The following is a 24,088-nucleotide window of genomic DNA, read 5'->3' as shown; positions in this document are numbered from 1 at the left end:
GGATCTGTATTATCTGGATAAAAATAAGAACTTCCACCAATTTGATTTCATGTACCAACCCCTCACATTACCTCATTGATCACTATTTCTCACCAAGTAATGGTACAGCTTCTGTACAAATTGATTGATGTAAATATAATATCTAAAAATGTCCAGATCTGCTCCTTGCTGTGTGCTAACAGTGAATCCTGCCACACCTCTGATGCAAATCTGACATTGTTAATCTTCCTGCAAACTTCTGAACGAATGCTCTTGGGTGGACTTTCACACCTGCAAGCAATCTATCCTCTAAGAGTTTTTTTCTCAAAGTCTAATCTTCTCATCTGAATCCATTACTCTTCACAAGAACACTACAATTCAATTTTCCAATACCTAGAGTGAATCCAAAAAAACCCCAAAAGTTTTCTTTTATTCCTCCACCAGCCATGCCCCTTTTAACATTTTCATATGTTAAATAAAACATGTTCATTTAAGGCTGGTCGATCCTACCACGATCCTGTTTAGTTTTAATTTATTAAGTTGTCTTCTAAAAACAACTTACATTTCACTTAGGTTAGTGTCACTACATTGTCACCCCCTAATTAAACATTGTAATATCCCAAACTGGATATTTACTAAACTTTCCATTCAACAATATATTCAGCAATATAGCATTGCAGAGCTTTTCCAACACAACTGAAAACCAGTAAAAATCCCAATAGATATTTAATCAACTTCTTAAATATAATACCCAAACTCAACATAGACAAATATAATACAATGTACAATAAAACCAGCAGATTCTCCACAATAACCGTCTTTCCGAGATACTATTCAGAATTTGAACATATAAAGGTACGTCACAAATCAGTAATATAAAACCAGCAATGTAAACCATAGGAAATAACCCAAATGATAGTTATCTAGTTGTTTCCTCAAACTGATATTCAGCACTTGAATACAGGCAGATGTATTGCGAAACGCAATAGAAAATCAAAAGATTTACCATAAGATATTACTCAGTTCTTCTCATATGGTATTCAAGAATTCAAGCATATAAAATGTGTTACAAACTAGTAATATAAAAGACCATTAAGCTCTTATACGACTCCTTAGAACACGTTATTGCATTATACAACAGCAATACAATAACCAACTTCCAACATCCAATCCTAAATACAGCTTAACAGTCAGATTGAAAAAACTTAAGAAAAGAACCTGGTAAGCACATGCAAAACACCTGAATTGATGTCTCTCCGGACAATGGGTTTGTGTCCACTATCTGTCAGTGCGAGGGGTTCTCATACTAGCTGAAAGTTGAAGCTTTCCAAACACTCTCGCAAGAGAGGAACTGAAATCTGAAATAATAAATCAAGCATGCCCAGCCATGAGCCTCTTTCCCATTTTAATACACAAACTAAGACTCTTCGACTCCCTTCTGGCTTTCGTCCTATTCCCTTGTGACTCTTCAAATTCCCTCTAGCATTTCATCTTATTCCTCCTTGACCTTTTGTCCTCTTTATAACATTAAATTGACCTTTTAATAATTTGAGCCTACGTCTCATAGTCAATTTTAACATTATATAAAATAAGACTTCAATATTTCTAATGTCTCAAAAAGGGGACATTACAAATCTCCCCTCCTCAAAATTGCTTGTCCTCAAGCAATCAGTACCAGGATCCCATACGAGTCTATAGGTAGCCCTATAATCCAAACTGAGAACAATTTCGGCCGCACTGCAAAGCAAGATGTCACTCTGCAATCTATCTCTCAGCCAGATCCCTGGATCCCATATAATTCTATGAGAAAACATTGCACCTGTAGACTGTACAACTCTGATCATCACTACATCCAATCTCAAACTGAGTAGAGCTGTAACCAAATCCTCAATAAGCCATAGATATATACTATCAACACCTAGATCCCAAACCTGTAATGCACCAATCATGCTAATACCAAGATCCTGTATTACTACATGTGTATAATCTATCATTTCAACCAACCATTTGTTGCTAACATATGCGAGAGAGTGCTGAATCCAACTAAGAACTTCACTCCAACTGAGATCACAAGCACTCCTAGAGTTAAATAAAGATGGGAACTCAACATCACGCCAACCAACTCCCTGAAACATTACTGACCATGTGGTTGCTCCCCCTAGGTCCCAAGAAAAACATCTCCCCAACTGTTTGCAATATCCTGTCGTTCCATACGAGAAAATAGTAGATTCTCCAAGATATCAAACTGCCACAACATTGCTCGTCTCACAGGTATGCTGAATCTATAACTATATTGAAGAAGCAAGATAGATATGGCTTCCTCCTTCATGAAGGGAAATGTAACCAACCAAGTACCCACAGTATCCTCGATATTTGTGACAGCAGAGTGACTGTAGGCATTAAATAAATGATCAGAAAAGTCAATCAGTGAATACCCATCAACACTGTCTTCACTCATATGCTCCTTGACCATGTAAGTGAAAACACCATCATGTCCCTCTGTCAAATGTAATAAATCAGTCATCACCTGCTTGCAATCAGCATCAATTGGTAACTGGTGATCAACATCAAAAGCTATTCCACTCTCAAACTCAAATAAGGGATTCTCCAGTATCCACATAGCATCCATCTCAAAAAGTAAGTTACTATGATCTAACCAATCAGAATTATATTGATTGAAAGTATTATTCATCATAGGAACAATTATCCTCAAGTGTTGCTACATATTTAGCTGATCCCAAAGATGATTTATCAATCCTATAGTCATCAACCAATGGACATGATGTCGTAATGCATAAAGATTCCTTTGAATTCCCAGGTAGCTGATCCATAGTTGTGCCTTGTTCAGACTTTTGATCCTGTATAATACCATCGGCTTCATCCTTGTTAAGCTGCCCATATGATTTAGTTTTGTCTTTCCTTTCATTCCCCATTATAGGCTGAAACATTTTTTTTTCCCTTTCTTCTACAATCTTGCACCCTGCTGAAAATAGTTTCAATTTCTGTTCACATTGCTTGATGATACTACCAACCAACATTTAAGCATCAAAAGAAGTGACATGTGTTTGTTTCAGTTCAACCAATAAGACAGAAAACAAATTTTGTGAATCATCATCACTCTCTTCGATTATCAAGGACATAATGGACTGCATAAAGGATATAACATCTCCGTTAAGGTCCCCTTTTATAGCAACCATGAATTGTTGGAACATATCATGAATTAAGTCTTCATAACTAGGGTCCAACAAAATCACACAAGCACGAAGTTTTTCTGTTGTTTCTAAAATATTGATTGCCTTACCAAATGATGGATTATGGATATTACATAATTTTTGAAAGCTTTCTAGAATCAACTGGAATATCTCTTTCATCACTTCCCTGTTGTATGGATTATAGGGTGCAGTTATTCTCATAACCTGAACAATACATTGCGTAACTGCAAATCTTACCTCCTTATCAGGATGTCTCAACACTGCTGGCTTAGCCAAAGGAATCACAGCAAGAATGATATTCACATGTTTATTTTTTGACCCCAGTTCTTCTATTTTGGATAAATACTTCTCTATTGCTTCCAACTTGTGAAGTAACCCATGTTTTGATTGAGGCAAATATGAAATCTCTCTTTTTATATGGTAAAGCTTTTCTTCAAGTTTTTTCTCATTATCCTTGATAATAAATCTAGGTAGCTGCCGCAACATGTTTGTGTAAAGTTTCTGCAAATTCTATGGCTGAATATAGACTAGATTTGATCTTCTCTCTCCTTGTGACTTGTTGTGTATAACTTCAAAGTATTGCCTTCAATTGAATTAGAAATCTAATCCAGAATTTTGTCTTTTAATTCTACAAATCGTAGGTGGGCAGTATTGACTAAGGAGCAAACTATTTTGTATTTTGTGTGCTCTTAGAATTCAATCACACCCATACTTAATAGAGAGACCTAGGGACATGTCCCTTCCAAAACAATCTTTAATCAATCCTAGAAGTCAGCGACTTTAACAAGGAATAATAAGTTTAAAATTAACTTAACAAAAACTGAGTTTAGTTAACTCTAAACTAATCCTAAGTGTAGATGCCAATATCCCTAAGAGGATAATATAAAGGTATTTGGATTACTCTAAGTCATGTAAGAATAGATCAGATCAGTAAGATTATAAGTTACAGATTTAACATTCCCTCTTAACTTGATAATCATACTGAGAGATATCATATCTAGCAACATCAATAAAGATGAACAAGCAAGAATTGATACTTTATATCTATCTGAATCTTCTTAGTATGTGGCATCATAGAACACATGTTACAATGTCATATTACTAAACCTGTTGATATGACAAATAACTGCTCCCTAGTGATAACAATATTGCAAAGAATACAATATACAAGATAAATCTGAAGAATAATTAAGTTCTTCATTTATCCAAGTTGTGATTCATAGATACTAGTATTCCTATATCACAGCATGATCCTGAGTTAAGATCTACTAGAACACAGGATAAACCTCGAAGAATTACAAAATTCTTCCTTTATCCAAATTGTAACTTATAGACATAGCAATGTCTATATCGAAATATGATCCTGAACTCATCTAGATTTTACAATAGAACTCTACTGTTTGGCAAATTATCTAAGAGATTGTCATCTCTCATAATGTCTTTTATACAAGTGTTCATTATCTCAGAGATCGTCACCTCTTAAATAATGAATACAAATGGTGGAGCCCATAACAGTCAATAGCCTGACAAATAAAATTATTTTATTAATAATTTAAAGAATACAAATGGATTACAATTCAACCATACCAAGTCTTCTCCTGAAGTGGTCTATCTTTACTCTAGATAAAGGTTTGGTGAGCGTCTATTGTCTGATCTGCAATGCAAATGTATTCTAATTTTACAAAATTCCTATCTACCATATCTCTTACATAATGGTAAGGAATTTCAATATGCTTGGACCTATCATGAAAAATTGGATTCACCGAAAGCCTAATGGAACTCTGATTATCACAATGAATAATCGTAGGATTCATGGTTTGCCCAAATAATCCCACAAGTAACTTCCTTAGCCAAACTGCTTCTCCAGAGGCCATTGCTGTTGCAATGTATTCAGCTTTTATGGAGCTTTGAGCTACTGAAGACTGCTTTCTACATATCCAAGATATCATCGCTGATCCTAAACTGAAATAGCATCCTAAGTATTCTTCCTATCTTTAACTTTTCCACCCCAATCTAAGTCAGTGAATCCATGTAAATCTAGGCCAACCTTCTCATATTTGAGTCCAAAATTAATAATGCCTTGTAAGTATCTCATAATGTATTTAACTGCAACTAGGTGAATCTCCTTTGGCTCACACATAAACTGGCTTCAGGCATTAACAACATAGAAAATATCATGTCTTGTATTTACTAAGTAGTAAGTACATAAGGGACCCAATCATCTGTCTATAGAGAGTAGAATCTATGGAAGGTGATTTTCCTACTGCTTCTTTAAGTTTATGTAGATTAGTCTCCATTGGAGAAGACAGACTTGCAATTCCACATTCTCAATCTCTTCAAAATGTCTGATGTATACTTCCCTTGATTAAGTATGATATTGTCAAAATTTTGTCGTACTTCCTATCCTAAGAAGTAATGAAGAAGTCCCAAGTCTTTCATCTCGAATTCTCTAATTAGAGCTTTCTTCCATTGATCTATAAGATGATCATCACCTATTATTAGTAAATCATCAACATACAGTATTAGAATTACCATATCATCTTTATCTCTTTTATAATATAAATTTAGATCGGCTTCATTCTTGGAAAATCCTAAGCCGGTGAGATACTTATCAATTCTTTCTTAACAAGCCCTTGGAACTCATTTAAGCCCATAGAGAGCTTTCTTGAGCTTGCAAACAAAAATGTTAGAATTATGAGTTTCAAATCCTTCAGGTTGCTCCAAATATACTTCTTCTGCAATCTTTCCATTTAGGAATGTTGTTTTTACATCCATCTGATGTACTTTCCATCCCTTCGATGCTGCAATTGTTAGAACTGCTCTTACAGAGGTATATCTAGCGACAAGAGCAATTTTCTTCATAATCAATCTTTCCTTTCTGAGAGAATCCTCTGGCTACAAATCTAGCTTTATATTTCTCAATGCTACCGTCAGTAGCATGCTTTATTTTAAATATCCACTTGGAAGAAACCACAGATTTCCCTTTAAGTCTTGGAACAATTTCCCAAACATCATTCTTCACAATAGATTGGTATTCTTCTATCATAGCTTCTTTCCAAGCTGTATGTTTAATAGCATTAGAAGGATTGGTTGGTTCTGTTTTGGATAAATCACTCATGTTTGTTGTATAACTAGAGAATCTTTTAGGTCTTTTTCTTTCTCTGACTGTTCTAAAAGGTGCAGCAAAGTCCTGTGCTTCCTTAACTGTTTTAACGGCCCAAAGTGGTATTTTCTTTGAATTTTGATTTTCTCCTAGATTTAGATTTTGAATTTCATCTTCAATTTCTTCTATGTTCTCCCTCTGGGACTCAAACTCACTATTTCTTTTAGAACTAGGTAAAGGAGAAGGTTCTTCAGAACTTAAGGCTCTTTTGAATGCTAGATCTTCTTCAAAAATTACATCCCTACTAAGTTCAATACTTTTCTATCTAGGTATGAAAATCCTATATGCCTTAGATGTTTCACTATACCCTACAAAAATACCTTTCCTCCCTAAGGGTTCTAACTTGGTTCTCTTTTCTTTTGGAACATGGATATATACGGGACACCCAAAAATACTAAGATGACTTATATTGGGTTTAACTTTAGTAAATACTTCTTCAGGAGTTTTATCTCTAAGGTAAGAGTGAGAGCTTTTGTTTTGAATATAGACAGCAATACAAGAGGCTTCTGTCCAAAGATAATATTCTAGATTTTGACCAAATATCATAGCTCTAGCAGCTTCTATAATCGTTCTATTCTTTCTTTCTGCTACCCCATTTTGTTCTAGAGTATAAGGAACAACGTACTCCCTCTTAATTCCTGTTTCTTTACAAAACCTTTTAAACAAATCTGAGGTGTATTCTCCTCCATTATCAGTTCTAAGAGTTTTAATTTTATGTCCTAATAAGTTTTCAGTTAATGTTTTGAATTCTTTAAATCTCTTTAGGATTTTTTCTGATTCTTTGCACTTTAAGAAGTAAATCCATGTTTTCCTAGAGAAATCATCTATGAACAAAATATAGTACCAAAGTCCTCCAAGAGAAAGATCAGACATAGGTCCACATAAATATGAATGAATTAATTCCAAATCATTATTTGTTTTTCTAGTGCTATCATGAAGTGGACTTTTGGTGTTCTTACTCGGTGCACACCCTTTGCATATGCTTGAGTGGTCTTTATTAAGTTTAGGTAAACCAGTAACCTAGGTTGCATCGGTACCTCCCCCCCCCCTCTAGACCACAAATTGGTTCGATCCAGTTCCAGGTTCAGGTCCAGTTCAAACTTGGTTTCAACCAGGGTCCTTTTTTGCAGGCTTGGTTCGATCTGGTTCGAACCCTGGTGAACCACGTCCAAAAATTCGAACCAAGGTCGAACCCGCGACTACGAACGTGACTTTGACTGTTTTATTTGCAATTTTGGATTTTTTTTGGCATCCATGTAACCTAAAAAGGTGTTATTAATTGGTTTTGTGCCCTCTCATTGTCATTTGATGTTTCTAAATGGGTTATTTTGCCTTGAAGGAGAGCACATAAGATTTTGAGCAAGCATCCAGTTGTGCAAGGAGGAGTTTGAAGATTGATTTGTTGGTGTTCTTCAAGTGTTTGTGCATCATTCATACACATTTGCAAACATGCAATGGCTGGAAAAGGACCAAAAGGTAAGATCTTAATTCCATTTTCTATTGTTTTTGTTTTAGTTTTTCCATTTTTCCATTTCTCTTTCAATCTTCACATGTTCTTCAATCTTTTCCATTATAACAAAATTTGTCATTTTCTTGCATATAGATTATGAACATGTATCTAATTTCTTGCCATAGGGAAAGGAATGTCATCTACCTCTTCATCAATAGGCAACACCGAACAAAGAATGGAACCCAACTCTGATTCTCCTCTATGGAAGTATGTAGACATTATAAAACCCATTCCAGGAGGTGGTGCATTCTGTTGGAGATGTCGAGGATGTGGCGTAGAAAGAAATAGTTCTTATTATTGTGTGGTAGGTCATTTATGTGGTTATACTGGAAGAGGAGTCAAGAATTGCCCTAGCAAAAATGGTGTCCCTATACCAAATCAAATTGTGGTAAAATATATTGAAGAGCATGAGGCAACAGAAGAGAGAGAAGGACACAGGGCAAAAGAACTCAGTAGCAATAAAAGTAAAAGAGCAAAGGGAGTGCAGCCCCCCTCAGATGTTACAGTACAAGACCACCCCTTCTTCAGTACTACAATGGACATTGACACTGAATCTATCCCCATTGTACACAAAAGAAAGGGGCCACTAGAAACTTCTCTTCAAACTAAGGCTTGGGAAATTGCTAAAATTAAGGTGGGAAGATGCTTGTATGCAAATGGGTTGTCTTTTAATGTTGTCCGCTCTCCATTTTGGAAGGACATGGTGAGGGGTGCCAATGAAGCTCCAAAAGGGTATTGTGGCTCCAAGTATGAGATAGTGCACACCACCTTGTTGGATGATGACGTCCAACAAGTTGAAAATCAATTGAAGCTCGTAAGGGACTCATGGGTTGAGACAGAGGTGACAATTGTTTCAGATGGCTAGAAGGATTCTAGGAACCGTCCCTTGATCAATGTCCTTGCAGTGTCCCCTAAAGGGGCAATGTTTCTGAAAGCGGTGGATTGTGAGGGCAAAGTAAAAGATGGGCCATTTATTGCTGATATCCTAATTGAGGCCATTGAACAAGTGGGTGCAAGAAATGTTGTCCAAGTCATAATGGACAACGCAAAGAATTGTAGAGCAGCAGATTTGTTGGTTGAATCACGATATCAACATATCTTTTGGACACCTTGTGCAATCCATTCACTCAATCTTATGCTACAAAAGATTGGGAACCAAATTGAGTGGATCAAAACAATGTATGAAGAGGCTGAGGACATACAAATGTTTTTCACAAACCACCACATGACTCAATTTCTTTTCAGGAACCACTCAAAATTGGAGCTATTGAAGGTAAATGAACTTGAACTCGAGTTAGTAATTTAATTTTTAATATTTGACAATTTCTGATTTTTCATATTTACTTGTGCAATTGCCAATGTGTATACTTTTCTTAGTTTTCTAAAATATGTATCTAATAGTTGTTGTTTTTTGCTCTAATTTATGTCACAGATTGTTGAGACCCATTTTGCATCACATATAATCGTCTTAAGACGACTTGTGCAAGTGAAAGATGCACTTCAAGGTATGGTAATCAGCAACAATTGGGGTGTATGGAAGCAAAAGAACACTGAAAGGGAAAACAAAATAAAGGATAGGCTATTGGTTGAGTCATGGTGGGAACGTGTGGAATATCTTCTTAAGATCACCGAGCCCATTATGAGCATGCTTAGGTACACTGACATGGATAGGCCTTGCCTTGGAGAGATTTATGATGGCATAAACTCAATGATTGAGAAGATTAGGCAAGTTATAAATAAAGAGGAGCAAGATCTACAAGAGACCTTTTCAAACAAGTGCAAAAAATTATTGGTGAAAGATGGAACAAAATGACCACTCCATACATTTGCTTGCCTATGCCTTGACACCCAAATACTATAGCTCACAATATTGTGATCTACCAGGAAGGTTGCCACCATATAAATGAGGAGGAGCAAGATCCGCAAGAGACCTTTTCAAACAAGTGCAAAAAATTATTGGTGAAAGATGGAACAAAATGACCACTCCATACATTTGCTTGCCTATGCCTTGACCCCCAAATACTATAGTTCACAATATTGTGATCTACCAGGAAGTTGCCACCATATAGAGATATGGAAGTGTCTGACAGGTACCAAGCAGTATTTAGAAGAATATTTCCTGATGATGATATAAGAGATGTAATCATGGATGAGTTCATAGAGTTTGTCAATGCTAGAGGTCTAAGTAATGATGCTCTTCGTCATCGGTTCAAGAAGGATGCTCATGCTTGGTGGTACCTCCATGGCCAAAATTTCCAAACATTGCAGCCCCTTGCAATCAAAGTTATATCACAGATAAGTTTTATTTTTAAAAAATTAGCTCACTTTATGTTCAAAAGAATTTTTTTATAAGATTGAATTAATTCTTTTTTAATTGCTTACCCTATGTTGTCTTTATAGGTTGCTAGTTCTTCTGCATCAGAAAGAAATTGGAGCACCTATTCTTTCATCCACTTGGTGAAGCGCAATAGGTTGCAATCAAAAAAAGCAGAGAACCTAGTATTTGTGCATAACAACTTGCGCCTTCTTTCGCACAAGAGTCAAGAATACAAAGAAGGGGAGACAAAGAAGTGAGATGTAGATGCAAAAATTGTGGACTTGGACGCTTCCACTGTTGGGCTTACAATTGATGATTTTGATGACTTTGATGCCAATACCATTGTTGATTCTACAGCTGATCCCATTGGCCTTGGTGCAAGTAATAGCGAAGGCGGAGAAGGAGGAGATGAAGAAGAAGATGAATATGATAAGATGAAGATTGAAGAACTTAGAACTAAAAATTCAGAATTTAATAGATTTTCATTCATTTAGTCACTGTTAAACCCTGAACATGAAACAATGATATTTGAACTTGATATTTTAAATGTTTTGAATCTTTCATCTTTGATGTTGAAGTTGAATCTTGATTGAACTATGTTACTATATGATGGTATGATCACCATGATATGTTATTGTTTATGCTGTTTATGCTGTTTTTGTTGTTTAAATGTGTTTATGCTACTATGCAACATTCTAATTTTAACTCATGCTTCATAAAGATGTATATATTTTTTTTTAATAATTTTTACATGTTTTTGTACTAACAAATCCAAATGAACCCAAACCCCTTTCCAAAATTTTGTCGAACTAGAGAACTGGTTCTTGAACCATGAACTTGGAACCGAACCCAAACCGGCAACTTAGCCAGTAACCATCTTCTCCATAGTTGATAAGGTTTCGAAATTTAGATGCCTTAATCTTTTGTGCCATATTTCATTTATGTCTGCAGCTTCATGAATTAAGGCTTGAATAGGTTGACTAGATTCAGAATTTAATTCATACAAATATCCTGTTCTCTGACCAATCAACTTAGCTTTCTTAATAGAGGAGTTCTTTGCCAAGGTTATTACTTCACCGTCCACAAATGCAACGTTATGCCCATCATCTTCAAGAGCTGTAATTGAGATTAGATTTATTTTTATTTTTGGTACGTAGAGTACACCTTTGAGAAGAAAAGAATTTCCTGCTTTTAGTTTCAAGGTGCAGTTTCCAATTCCTTCCACGGAATGTGTTGAATTATCACCAATGGTAACTTCACCATTAACCTTTTCTGAAATAGAGTCTAGTGCCTCTTTGTATCCTATTATATGTCTAGACCCACTATCAATTACCCATGCTTTACTTGAGATTTCATTTGATAGCGATGAATACAATACAGGATTCTCAGGATCATAGGTATCTTCTTCCCTAGTAACGTTTGTACAGTTTGCTTGTTGTTTAGAATTCTCAGGACAATTAGATCTGAAGTGTCCAAACTTTTCACATTTGAAACACTTTATTTTGGATAGATATTTATTGGATTTTCCATTCTTTTGATTTCTCTTTTTCTTCTTGAAATGCTTCTTCTTACCCTTATAGGAGTTTGTATTAAGAACATGAAGTTCTTCATCTTCTATTTTTCAATCTCTCTCCTTTAATTTTCTAGATTTTTCTTGAAGACAATCCCACTTAAGTCTGTTGAATTCAAGAAGTTTATCTCTGGTACTTATTCCTTGTGCAAAAGTTTCCCATGAATTTGGTAATCCATCTATGGCCATTAGTGTTAATTCTATGTTACTAATAATGGTTCCTATAATTGACAGTTCATCTCTAATGCCGGCAACTCTTAGAAAGTAAGAATTCATTGATTCTCCTTTCTTTATTTGTATGTGATTTAATTGTCTTTTCAGTGCAAGAACTCTAGTTGCATTGTTGACCTCATATGCATGTAGTAATGCATTCATCATATCAAATGATGTTTGATGTTTTGTAAGCATGGGTACAATATCATTTTTTACTCCATCTAATATAAATTGAATGGCTTTCCTATTTCTTTTGCTCCAGATAGATTTATGAGGTTCAACTAGAGGTTGTTTGAATGCTATATCAACAAATTGTTTTACTTCATTTTCTTCAAGAATCATCATGATTCTGAATTTCTAGACATCAAAGTGTTCTTTCCCATCAAACCTATCCTCGAGTTTCATTGTGTATGTCATTGAAAATAGGAGATAGTTGCTAGATATATATCAAGTCTAATTACTAAATTTTGCAGAGCCAAGGTTCGACTACCAGAGCTCTGATACCATGTAAAGTTTCTGCAAATTCTATGATTATATAGACTAGATTTGATCTTCTTTCTCTCCTTGTGACTTGTTGTGTATAACTTCAAAGTATTGCCTTCAATTGAATTAGAAATCTAATTCAAAATTCTATCTTTTAATTCTGCAAATCATAGGTGGGCAGTATTGACTAAGGAGCAGACTATTTTGTATTTTGTGTGCTCTTAGACTTCAACCATACCCATACTAAATAGAGAGACCTAGGGACATGTCCTTTCAAGGGACATGTCCCTTCCAAAACAATCTTTAATCCATCCTAGAAGTCGGCGACTTTACCAAGGAATAATAAGTTTAAAATTAACTTAACAAAAATTGAGTTTACTTAACTCTAAACTAATCCTAAGTGTAGATGCCGATATCCCTACGAGGATAATATAAAGGTATTTGGATTACTCTAAGTCATGTAAGAACAGATCAAACCAGTCTGTAATCAGACCAGAAAGATTATAAGTTACGGATTTAATAGTTTGTGAAATTTAGAAGCAACTCAAACAACTACTATTGCTGAAAATGTCCTCCCAGCTGATTTTTCATTCAGACAGGCATAAGCTTCAATGAGATAGACTTGAAATCGAGCTCTGTTATTAATTGTCATTGTTCTCAGTATTGTCTCTCTTCTCTACTGTCCACTCCTATCAACTGTGTTATTCTAGCCTTGGTATGCATACCCGTTCAAGTTCACCCAATTGTAACAGAAACTTCCTATTGTGCCTTCACTCTCCTTTGTTTTTCTGTAATACAATATCAAAAATCTTAATGGGGAGACCAGTTTAAATTCATTTGTTCAATGTATTTTTCTTCTAGTGAACCGCCTCCTATAGCAGTATAAGAAAAAGGCCTTCATTCAATATAAAACTAAGTGCTGTAGAAAATAATTTACACTATAGACCGGCATTTTGTAAAGTGGGAACAAAGTCAATGATCAAAAGCTTCAAACCAGTTTGAAGACTATTGAACATATTATGTTGATGTACAACAGGTTTCCCCCTTTTTTTGGCACCGGTCTCTTGCTCTGGCTGTGGAACAATCTTAGTCAACACAGTTCAGAATGCTCTCCTAACATTTGTTTCTTCCAACGCTGATGTTTCTAGAAAGGACCAACCTTCCTCTTGGGCAAATTCTTTAACATCCTCTATCTGCACTCATAACTACTCTATATCCGTAAGCTCAGGGAATCTTGCCTAGTTACAATATTCTGTAACGTTGTTTTCAAATTTTTGAATCTCGACTTTTTAGACTTAGCTTTATACGTTTGTACGTGTATATATATGTATATTATCAGTTTTAATGCCCCCTACCTCCGGTTGTTACATTTCATGTGATTATGTAACTCCACTACATCTACAGTTACGTCTAGGCTGGACCCGACACCTCACTGGTTTTAGTTTGAACACATGAAGAATTTGTTACACCTTTGATTCCTCTATTCCATGTGCCGCAACATGACCGTCTATTCCCTCCCTAGTGCTCTCATGCTTCAAACTCATCAAACTCGACCAAGAACATTGAATAAACTTCACCAAATTCTTGGACCGATTCCGGTATTATGATTTTGCTAGCTGAAACCGACTTCCACCAATGCCTATATCTGCACAGAAGGTTTGTTCAGAAGATAAATCTGGTTGTACCCCTTTATTGTTATCCAGAAATGTGACCCGTGTGTGGTTCCATGATAGACAACAATATAACTTCACGGCATCTACAAACCATGTCACTGTAACATTCTACAATTGACGCCATCGGAAACCGTTATACTATGTTGTCACTCCATTCACCGTAAGGACGATTACGATTGTAGACTATCATTGTTATAATGTTTAAAGCCACTAATCCAAACCCTGAAGCTCTTAAACTTCGAATGCCTTGACTGTAGTATCCCGAACCTCATTGAGTCTCTTTAAAAGTGACTCTTCATAATAGTTCCGCCCATAGAACTTCTCATTCCTGGGTTAGATCAATGTGTCTATATCATGGTCAAAATAGCATTCATTTCTACTTACTCCAGCTATTCCAAGACTTTTCTCACGAGAAAACAAACTAGTTGCCCGTTCCCAATGGCTATCTTCATAATCTACTTGTGATGTAACATTGATTAGAGAATTCAAGTTTGCCTTTGTTTGAGACTCCTCGCTATCTTTTTTGAATAATGGTAGAATTGTAGAATGTTCTGTGACATTGTTGTCTAGATTGAAATCATGTTTAAACATGATTTTATAAGTTTCCCTAGAACCCTCGTCACGAGAAATCAGAATAGTTGCTTGTTCCCAAAAGACCCTTTCATCAGATGCTTTAGAAATGATATCTATTGGAGTGATGAAGCTTGTATTCATATCAGGTTCCTTGTAATATTTTCCCTGATACATTGATGTCTGGCCTATGACATTCCTTTCTTGATTCAAATAATCCTCCACATGACATACAAGGCCTATCTTTTCTATGATCTTATATATGTCCCTAAGACCTTCCTTCATGTATTCCTCCTATATTATGACTCACGGATTCTGTGATCTCCTCTTTGTTACTGCATCTAACACTCCCGATATACTTCTCTATAGGCACAGTATTCTTTGTCAGCACCCTTAAGAACAATAAACATTACAGCCCAATCAAGTCGAATATGAACCCTAGCTACCAGTTGTTTAGTAACTGCATAGGAAGTAGCAATAGGGTGCATCTCCCATCTCTTTGTTACTGTATTCACTCTCGTTTCGTTTGCAAAAACCACTATTGAGTTATGCCCAAAATGGTTATGAAAAAATCTTTGCATATTATGCAAATATGCAACACCTGTTTTTAAATGAAACTTCAAAGGCTAGCAGGAAGACCAGCTCTGATACCACTGTAATATCCCGAACCGGATATTTAATAAACTTTTCGTTCAACAATATATTCAGAATTATAGCATTGTAGAGCTTTGATGGCACAATTGAAAAACAGTAGAAATTCCAATAGATATTTGATCAACTTCTTAAATATAATATCCAAACTCAACATAGACAGATATAATACGATGTACATTAAAACCAGCAGATTCTCCACAAGAAAATAATCGTCTTTCTAAGATACTATTCAAGATTTGAATATATGAAGGTATTGTTGGTTCCCAAAACCATAGATTGGAATCCTACGAGCCTTGCCTGCTCGATGCTAGGATATCCAACCGGTTAAGGACAACTTGATGGAATTGATCGATGCAATCCAAATCCCCTGCGCTTCTTGCTTTGCAAAACCAAGGCGGGTGCACCTGATCTTGAACAAAACACTTAAATCCAAGACGCTTATAGAAAATTTATTAGAACATGAGTGTTATGAAAGCTTCCAAAATGGCAAGAACTATCGAAAACTTTAAACTTGAAAATTATGAATTAATAAATAAATGTGATAATGTTTTAAATAAAGAATGAATGCAACAAATGAATATATTAATTTCTCGATGGAAAGAAATGAAACAGTTGCCAGCATATGGATTATGAATCAAGAGTAAAAGACCAATTTTAATTAAATGGGCAATCAGAGTCAATATTATAAGTTAAAACGTTCAACTTTATAAAATTCAATGTACTTAAACTATAAACAATTTTAACAATTCAAATGCGATGGATCAATTATATAAACGCAATTTTAAACTAGTCTAGGATGCACTTTAACTCCTGTGATATGGAGACAAACTAGACATAAATAAATAAAAAATTAAATATTTCACAATATCTATGTTTATCAAGTTTAAAATGCAATAATGACCTAGTCCACTTGTCCAAACATTAAAATATTTATGGAATTTAAAATATAATTATGAAGGGCAACTTAATAATAATTTAAAACTCTAATACAAATAAAAATGGACATGCTTATAGATTGTGCTAGAAATAAAAATTGCACATAGAGACACTCCTTACAGATGATCCATCCAATGCATTTCGATTCCAGAATCACATATAAAAATTTATACTCAATTGATCCAACATCCACTAGCTTAGTTCAAAATCTCATTCCTTCACCAATGAAAGAAAAAATATATCAAAGTGCATATATATGTAACTTTGTTCTAAAATTTTGGGAATTGTCTCTCTTATGTTTTGCATCTCATATTTATAGAGGATCGAAAGGCATCGGTTGCCTTCCCAAACTTTGCACCTCTTCATAAAAAACTAACCAGTATTTAATATTTAATATGATTTTAATTATATTGGAGTATAACCATTGGTTTAATCTTTTCCATGGCTTATAACATTGGATGCCATCTCATTTATTCCCGTGGATGCTTCTCCGTGCAATCTTCTTTCCACTGAACAGCTTCTTTCTCCAGATCATAATCTGTAACATTCCACTTTGTTTTCCACACAATATTCAAATCTGTTAGTGAAATAGGATCGACTATTCTGTAACTTGTAATAGCACTTGTGGATGTTTTATGTGTTTTTCAAGTTACTATTCGAATGAATATATATGAGATATAAAGAGGTATGCCTCTTGAAGAGACATGTCTCTTTAATATATTAACTTACATTAGTTATAGTTATAACACAATTAATATACCCTCAATATATTATAATGATATATATATATATATATATATATATATATATATATAATATTTGTCATATATTATATATCTCATATATATAATATAATTTATCCGACATAATTATAACATTAACACCCCCTCTTAATGAAGAAGGATAAATCACATAGATATTACACCATAGTTAATATTTCAAAAATAATATATTAAGGAAATCTTTGATCAGAAGATTTCTAGAATATGATATCATGTAAGTATTGGCCTATCAGAATATCAACATATGATATTCACCAATTACTATTTGATATCATATTTGGTAACATGAGCATTGGCCTATCGGAATATCAATCAAATGATATTCACCAAATGCTCTAAGTAATGGCCTATTAGAACATCAACTAAATGATATCCACCAAGTACTCAATGTGGTAATGGCCTATCAGAATATCAAGGCAAGATATACACCAAGTACCGAAAATATATCTATACATGCAACTTATAGATAATCAAATTAATGATATCAACCACCTAGTTGTTGATTTATAAGATAAAGCCTTTACATGAAACAATTTCGCAAAAATGAATCATGCTACAAGTTATTGTAAGGACGACACTTTACAACAACTTCTCATGATACAAGTGATAATCATTTAGAAGTCGTCACTTCTTCATGATGTACACAGGGGACAAGCTCATACATGTATGACCTCAAAAAGTTCACATGAAGTCTCCATGAATACTGTCATGTGGTGTTGTCACAATATTCAACATAAAACATATCAAAGAATAAGGTTTCTCCCTCTTAGTTTGATATCAACTTTTTTGACCTCTTAGCACAAGGTTCTCTCCGATGAAGTATCAAACTTCCTTTGAATCTATTATCATCCTTCTAACCTCTTGATAGCAAGTCATGTCATGCTTCCTTAGTTCAATGGGTATCCTGATAGCATAAAGCCTTCCAGCCTACATACATGAGACTTTATCCCATGAATCATAGCTCTTTAGCTATTATGGTTTCTGACTAGTGTTGAATCCATCAACAAGGTCTACTCCTTCTGAACTAATATCATCAAAAGTTTGATTTAAGCAATTTTATTTTTTGCTCCCTCTCTTTCCAAGGTTGCCTCTAACGAACCCTCAGACTCCCTCTCATAATTTCAATCATCAAGGATATTTTCTTCAAGAAACTCACATTATCCATCCTAATCATTAGATGATTCATGAATCCTAAATCACATCTTCTTTGGAGCTACTGTCATAGGATTGAGTCTGCACAATTTTTGGTAGCATGCCTAATGTACCAATCTTCCTTTCCTGCAAGAACATCCTCAGAGACAAAGGAAAAGATCAAGGAAAATAGCTCTTTATAGTAATTATAGAAATACAAAATAAGAGAGAGACTACAATGAGTAGATACATGCAATACCCGAGGATAATAAATACTTATCTATAATAATAATATAAGTTGCTCCAATGAAGGTCCATATGCATCAAATCAAGAAATGCCTCCATGTAATAATTTGTGAAATTTGAGTACATCTTTTCTATTCCCATATAAGGACGGTTCAAATGGGAATAGAAGTTCAAATGGGAATATAACATAGGTTATCATTCCCCGATTATATTATTGAACATATAGGTACGCCAACAAAGTTGCATATATTTGGACACACAACCTATCTCCTTGTAACTCAAGTCACATCAGTATGGCTTTCGCAATGTGTCCCATGCCCATGTATCAAATAATGCTTGTTTACCATCATTTCTTTCTCCATTTCCAAGAAAGAAAATCATTTTCAATATGCACACCATCTAGACACCAACTCTTGCTTATTCACATCTTAGTATGGGCCTTTTAAATATGACTTTATGTTCTCTTATATTTAAAAAATGGGCCCTTCGTGGTGATGATCAAATAAGAAAAAAACCTTCTGATATAATGCACATCTCCCATTTTGATAATGAGTTTTGAGCCTTGCTTTAACCACGCCATGACAGAGGCACTGCAAACCACCGCTTTAGATCCCTGCAAAAGAATGTGATTCCATGGCTCTGATGCTGGATCACAAAAATTGCCACCTCTTTCCTACTGATTCCACTTTCATTTTAATGAGTTGGTCGATATCGTTGTATTCCAGTACTTGCAAGTGATTTTCACCCTCATTAAAGATGGAATAGGAAGTCTTTTCAAAATCATCCCCACCACATCTAAATCTAAACTTATAGGAGGATACTAATGATCATTATTGTTATCCTCCACCAGTACTGTATCCCATTCTATACTTTCATTACTATTGTTATTATTCTCTCCGTCGAGATTATTCTCGGGCATTATGATTGTCTATGAATTCTCTTACTTATGTGCTGAGATTTCGTCAAAGCATTCTTTTTCGATGGGGTTTGGTGGGTGGAGCATAGATTGCTAGCATCATCCAACATTGACTCAAAACTACCGAGCAAACATTGCACCAATCAATCTTCTAGTATTCTTTCTCGACTAGTCATTCCAAGTCGATCATAGACACGTGGTTCCACTGAGCCCCTTCCTTTCCAACACAATATTTTCAAGACAAAACATATTTTGCATCTGATTTTGTGAAGAATAAAGTTATTGACACATTGTATTGCCCATAGGCACAGCTCTTTCAATGGTGGAACACAAAAACATTGAGCAATGATCAAGTCTAATACAAATTTCAATCTTGACTCAAGGCTGAATCATTCGTAGTTCCACTGCGACATTGCACCAATATCCTCAAACCTTGTTTGATTCCTACAAATATTAGATGGATTAACTCAAGAAATAAGTGGCATTCAATGAGATCAAGCATAGGCATCGCCTCAAGATAAACACAATCTATTCAACTGATCCAAGTCATGCCAACTTTGGAACCTCTGCGATCTCTGACATCAGACCCTATAACATTGGTAATATATACAAAACATTTGGTGATTCCACTGACATCCATTGCAATATTCAATGTTACATGTTATCATTTATTTGTTGGTGATCTCCAATATCTTTACTACCTACAAAGCCTGGCATATTGCAACTTGTTGAATTTAGCACAGAGACATTGGCTCCCTTAGGCAATGTGCAACTTCCTGTAACGAGCAACATTCCCTCTGAGTAGGCTTTTCAGATTGTTACAATTTCACTCAAGACCCTCCTCGATGAGTTGTGCAGAGTTAGGGCGATTTCAACCAAGTTGCAGTGACGCAACTTGTGCCTTACTTCAAAAATGACAAAGCAATATCCTGAGACTATATAACATCAAAGAATTGTAGATAATATCTCCACGCATTGTATTCCTCTCTTGTTCCTGCTCGATACCATTATGGATGTCAAATGATCCCTAAGATTGAACGTGCTCTGATGCCATGTTAGTGAAATAGGATCGACTATTCTGTAACTTGTAATAGCACTTGTGGATGTTTTATGTGTTTTTCAAGTTACTATTCGAATGAATATATATGAGATATAAAGAGGTATGCCTCTTGAAGAGACATGTCTCTTTAATATATTAACTTACATTAGTTATAGTTATAACACAATTAATATACCCTCAATATATTATAATGATATATATATATATAATAAGATAATTATTCTATATATAATATTTCTCATATATTATATATCTCATATAATATATAATATATATTATAATATCTCATATATATATATATATATATATATATATATATATATATATATATATATATCTCATATATGTAATATATGACAAGAGAAGATTTGTCATATATTATGTCTCATATATATAATATAATTTATCCGACATAATTATAACATTAACAAAATCATATACAGTTTAAAGCTGCCATGGTTAGGACTTGGAATGGGTAGTGTAACTGATGTCTGAAAAAAAAAATATCATGCCCTCTTCTCAAGCATATTTTATCAAACTTGGGTGATTTTCCATCGGACCAAAGGCAGTGAAATTTGGTACAGAATAAAAATGCCAACATTGGCGTGAATACCCAATCCATCTTCAAACATCATGATGATAGGTATCCTTCAGAATAGTGGGTCCCTGTCCTTGCTTCTCCCGCAGTGACTCCAATGCATGGAGCTTTCATATGAATTCGAACTGTCAACTCCTACATCCAAACATACAACTGCCAAAAATATACAGAGCACTATAAGTAGAATATATTGGTAATGATTGATGAGAGATAGTACAAAAAATAAAATCCCATGGAGAATGCCGAAGACATCATGCATCCTTCTTTGCCATTATTCAAAGACGACAATCTTCTTCTAGAATTATCGTGCTCTATCAATTCTCGTGGTCCTCATATATACTGCCGCTAGTTGCCTCTTCTCAGATTTTAAGTCTCCTCTGTCAACATATGATGCGCTCCGTGTTGGTCACCATGCCTGTTAGGGAATAGACTTTGCAAAACTAAAACATTAAAATTTTATCTCCAGGCCCCGTGACGTGTTGGTGACTCCTGAATGCTTGTAAATCTGGATTTGCACTTGGAGGAGTAGAAGAAATGACAGAAGGCACATTAGATCCAAAAGTATTTAATGTTGGAGCAAACACTTCTTCAGTAAGAATATCATTTTTAGGTGTGGCAGGTACATTGGAAGTACAGAACTTGAAACTTTCTAAAGGTGAATCATTAAGAGGTGAGACAAGGGCATTTGGCACTTTAACATCTTCCTCAGGATTACAGCTTTCAAGTGCAAATGATAAAATTTTGAAGCTTCCTTGTTGATTTAATTGCTTGGAATTGGGGGAGCCTGATTGAGCCACCTCGGTCAGAGGATTTGTATAAGCTTCAGAGACTTTAATAATTTCAAAACCATCATCTACTAGACCTTCTGGTGTTAACTGTTTATTCTCTCCTGGATGTTTAACATCAGTAAAGTTATATTTTTAAGTGGCAAAATGCCCTGAATTGCTTGTTTTATCTTCTTTCTCTCTAGAATCGTGATCCTGTACAGAATCCTTTTCATGGTATTTTATTTCTGCTACCTTGGAGGAGTCTGATTTCATAACTTGAGGATTTCCTTGAATCTGTAATCCAAAATTGTTTTTATTTATACTTGAAGCATGGCCATCTGTACTTTTTATGGACATAGGATTCTAAACACCATTATCCATATTAATTTCTCCTCTGCTAGGGGGGGCTTTCTTTCCTACCTCTTTATTCAAATCTGGATGATGCTCTTGGGAACCCTCTGTTGTATCTGTTGATTGTCTGCTTTTTCTTGCTACAACTGACTTTTTCTTCAAATCAGAGTTATCTAGAGGAGTTGAACTTGACAAGGTCCCATTGGTTTTACAGTCACCAGCTTCTGAGACTCATGTCTGTTCTGGAATCTGCACATCAAGCCATATTCTCTAGTCCTTGGTAATGTGTTCATGGGACTTGAGTTCATACTTATTAAGGACTCCAAACATTACTGTTATTCATTCCACAGTGTATATACATGCTGCTACTTCAATATATTCATACTGTAGCTATTCGCATCAATGCATAACATCATATTGTTGGATGTGCTCTCTTGGTTCTTGCGAATTGTTGTGGCAGATGGCGATGAATTTTAGTACCTTCTTGGGCCTACACTAAGTCAAAAGGTTCGAATTCAAATTCAAGTTCAGCAACCATAAAATTCGGACAAAGTTCGACAAGAGTATAAATTCGGAAAAAAAGTTCGACATTAAATTTGCCATAATATATATATATATATATAAGTAAAATAACAAAATATTTGAACTTTGTTAAATAGGTTTAAAATCATTATAAAAAGATTGACACATTTATAAAATATAAATTATGCTTGAATTATATGATTAATTATTGAATAATATAATCTAATATATATAGAATAAATGAGCAAAATATTTTATTATTGTTAAATAGTTTTAAATTCATTTCAAAAACATTGACACATTTAAAAAATATAAAATATATTTAAGTTTATGATTGAATTTTTATTAATATAAAACTAAGTTGCCGGTTCGCGGTTCGGTTCCGGGTTCGGGTTCGAGAACCGATTCGCTGGTTCGACAAAATTTTGAAAAGGGGTTTGGGTTCGTTTGGGTTCGTTAGTACAAAAACATGTAAAAAAAAAATTATTTTTTTTAAATATATATATATATATATATATATACATCTTTACGAAGCTTGAGTTAGAATTAGAATGTAGCATAGTAGCATAAACACATTTGAACAACAAAAAACTTTAAAACAGCATAAACAATATAGTAGCAAACCACAGCGATCATTGGAACCCCTAGCGACTAGATCTCTTCCCTTTCATTTAAAAAATTCATAACTGTATCTGATTAGTTTATGCAGATCAACAGTAAGTTTTAATAAAAATTTCTTCTTTTCATAAATTTATTTACCAAACTCTTATTATGATTAACATAATCGATTGAACGTGGTTAAAAACTAATTAGATCTAGCTTGCAGAAGGTAAATCCCTTTGACCAGCTGAATATTCTTCAATCTCTTTGGGCACAATCTCCCAAGCACTGATCAACAACAGTAAACTGGAAAAAGACCATTCATGGAGGCCTCTGGCTAACACAGTCTGACGTCCCAGATTCAATATTCTTTAATACACTTTTTAATATACCTAGAGGAGAAATAATCAGCCAAACAGTGATAGACAATGTGGTAAGTAGCTGCCCCACCTGACCATATTCATGTGACCGTAACTTTCTTCTGCAGGGCAACATTTCCCAATAAAACGTTGTTTATTGTTTAGTGTTTGAAAAATTCATATTGCTACTCAAATAGGCCCTAAAATTCCTCGAAATTGGTCATGGTGGTAGCCACATGTTGAGCATCTTCTCGTGTGGGTGTCTCAAATTTAGTAGCATTTTGATTCAAATAGTAAGTGTTTTACAGCTAGGGATTACTCAACACTAAAAAACTGTGGCATTGTAATGCCTACCAACCCAGACCCAAGATGTATCAACATAAATTAAATTAAAACATGCTGTAATGTGAAAAATTTATATGTGGTTCTCCTGGGTTCGAACCCTGGTCCGAAATTTTATATGTGGTTCTCTTGGG

General features: G+C 34.7%; 1 protein-coding gene across 9 annotated transcripts in view; it reads right to left on the bottom strand.

Moving 5' to 3' along the window:
• Nucleotides 1–24,088, bottom strand: part of RUG1 (Regulator of chromosome condensation (RCC1) family protein) — a 274,217-nt gene that overhangs the window by 95,729 nt on the left and 154,400 nt on the right. The gene's annotated exons all lie outside the window — the stretch shown is intronic.

The sequence above is a fragment of the Cupressus sempervirens genome, chromosome 11, assembly GCF_028749045.1.
Source record: "Cupressus sempervirens isolate cs-2001-9-10 chromosome 11, ASM2874904v1, whole genome shotgun sequence".
Taxonomy (NCBI): domain Eukaryota; kingdom Viridiplantae; phylum Streptophyta; class Pinopsida; order Cupressales; family Cupressaceae; genus Cupressus; species Cupressus sempervirens.
This window is presented reverse-complemented; position numbering and strand designations above follow the sequence as displayed.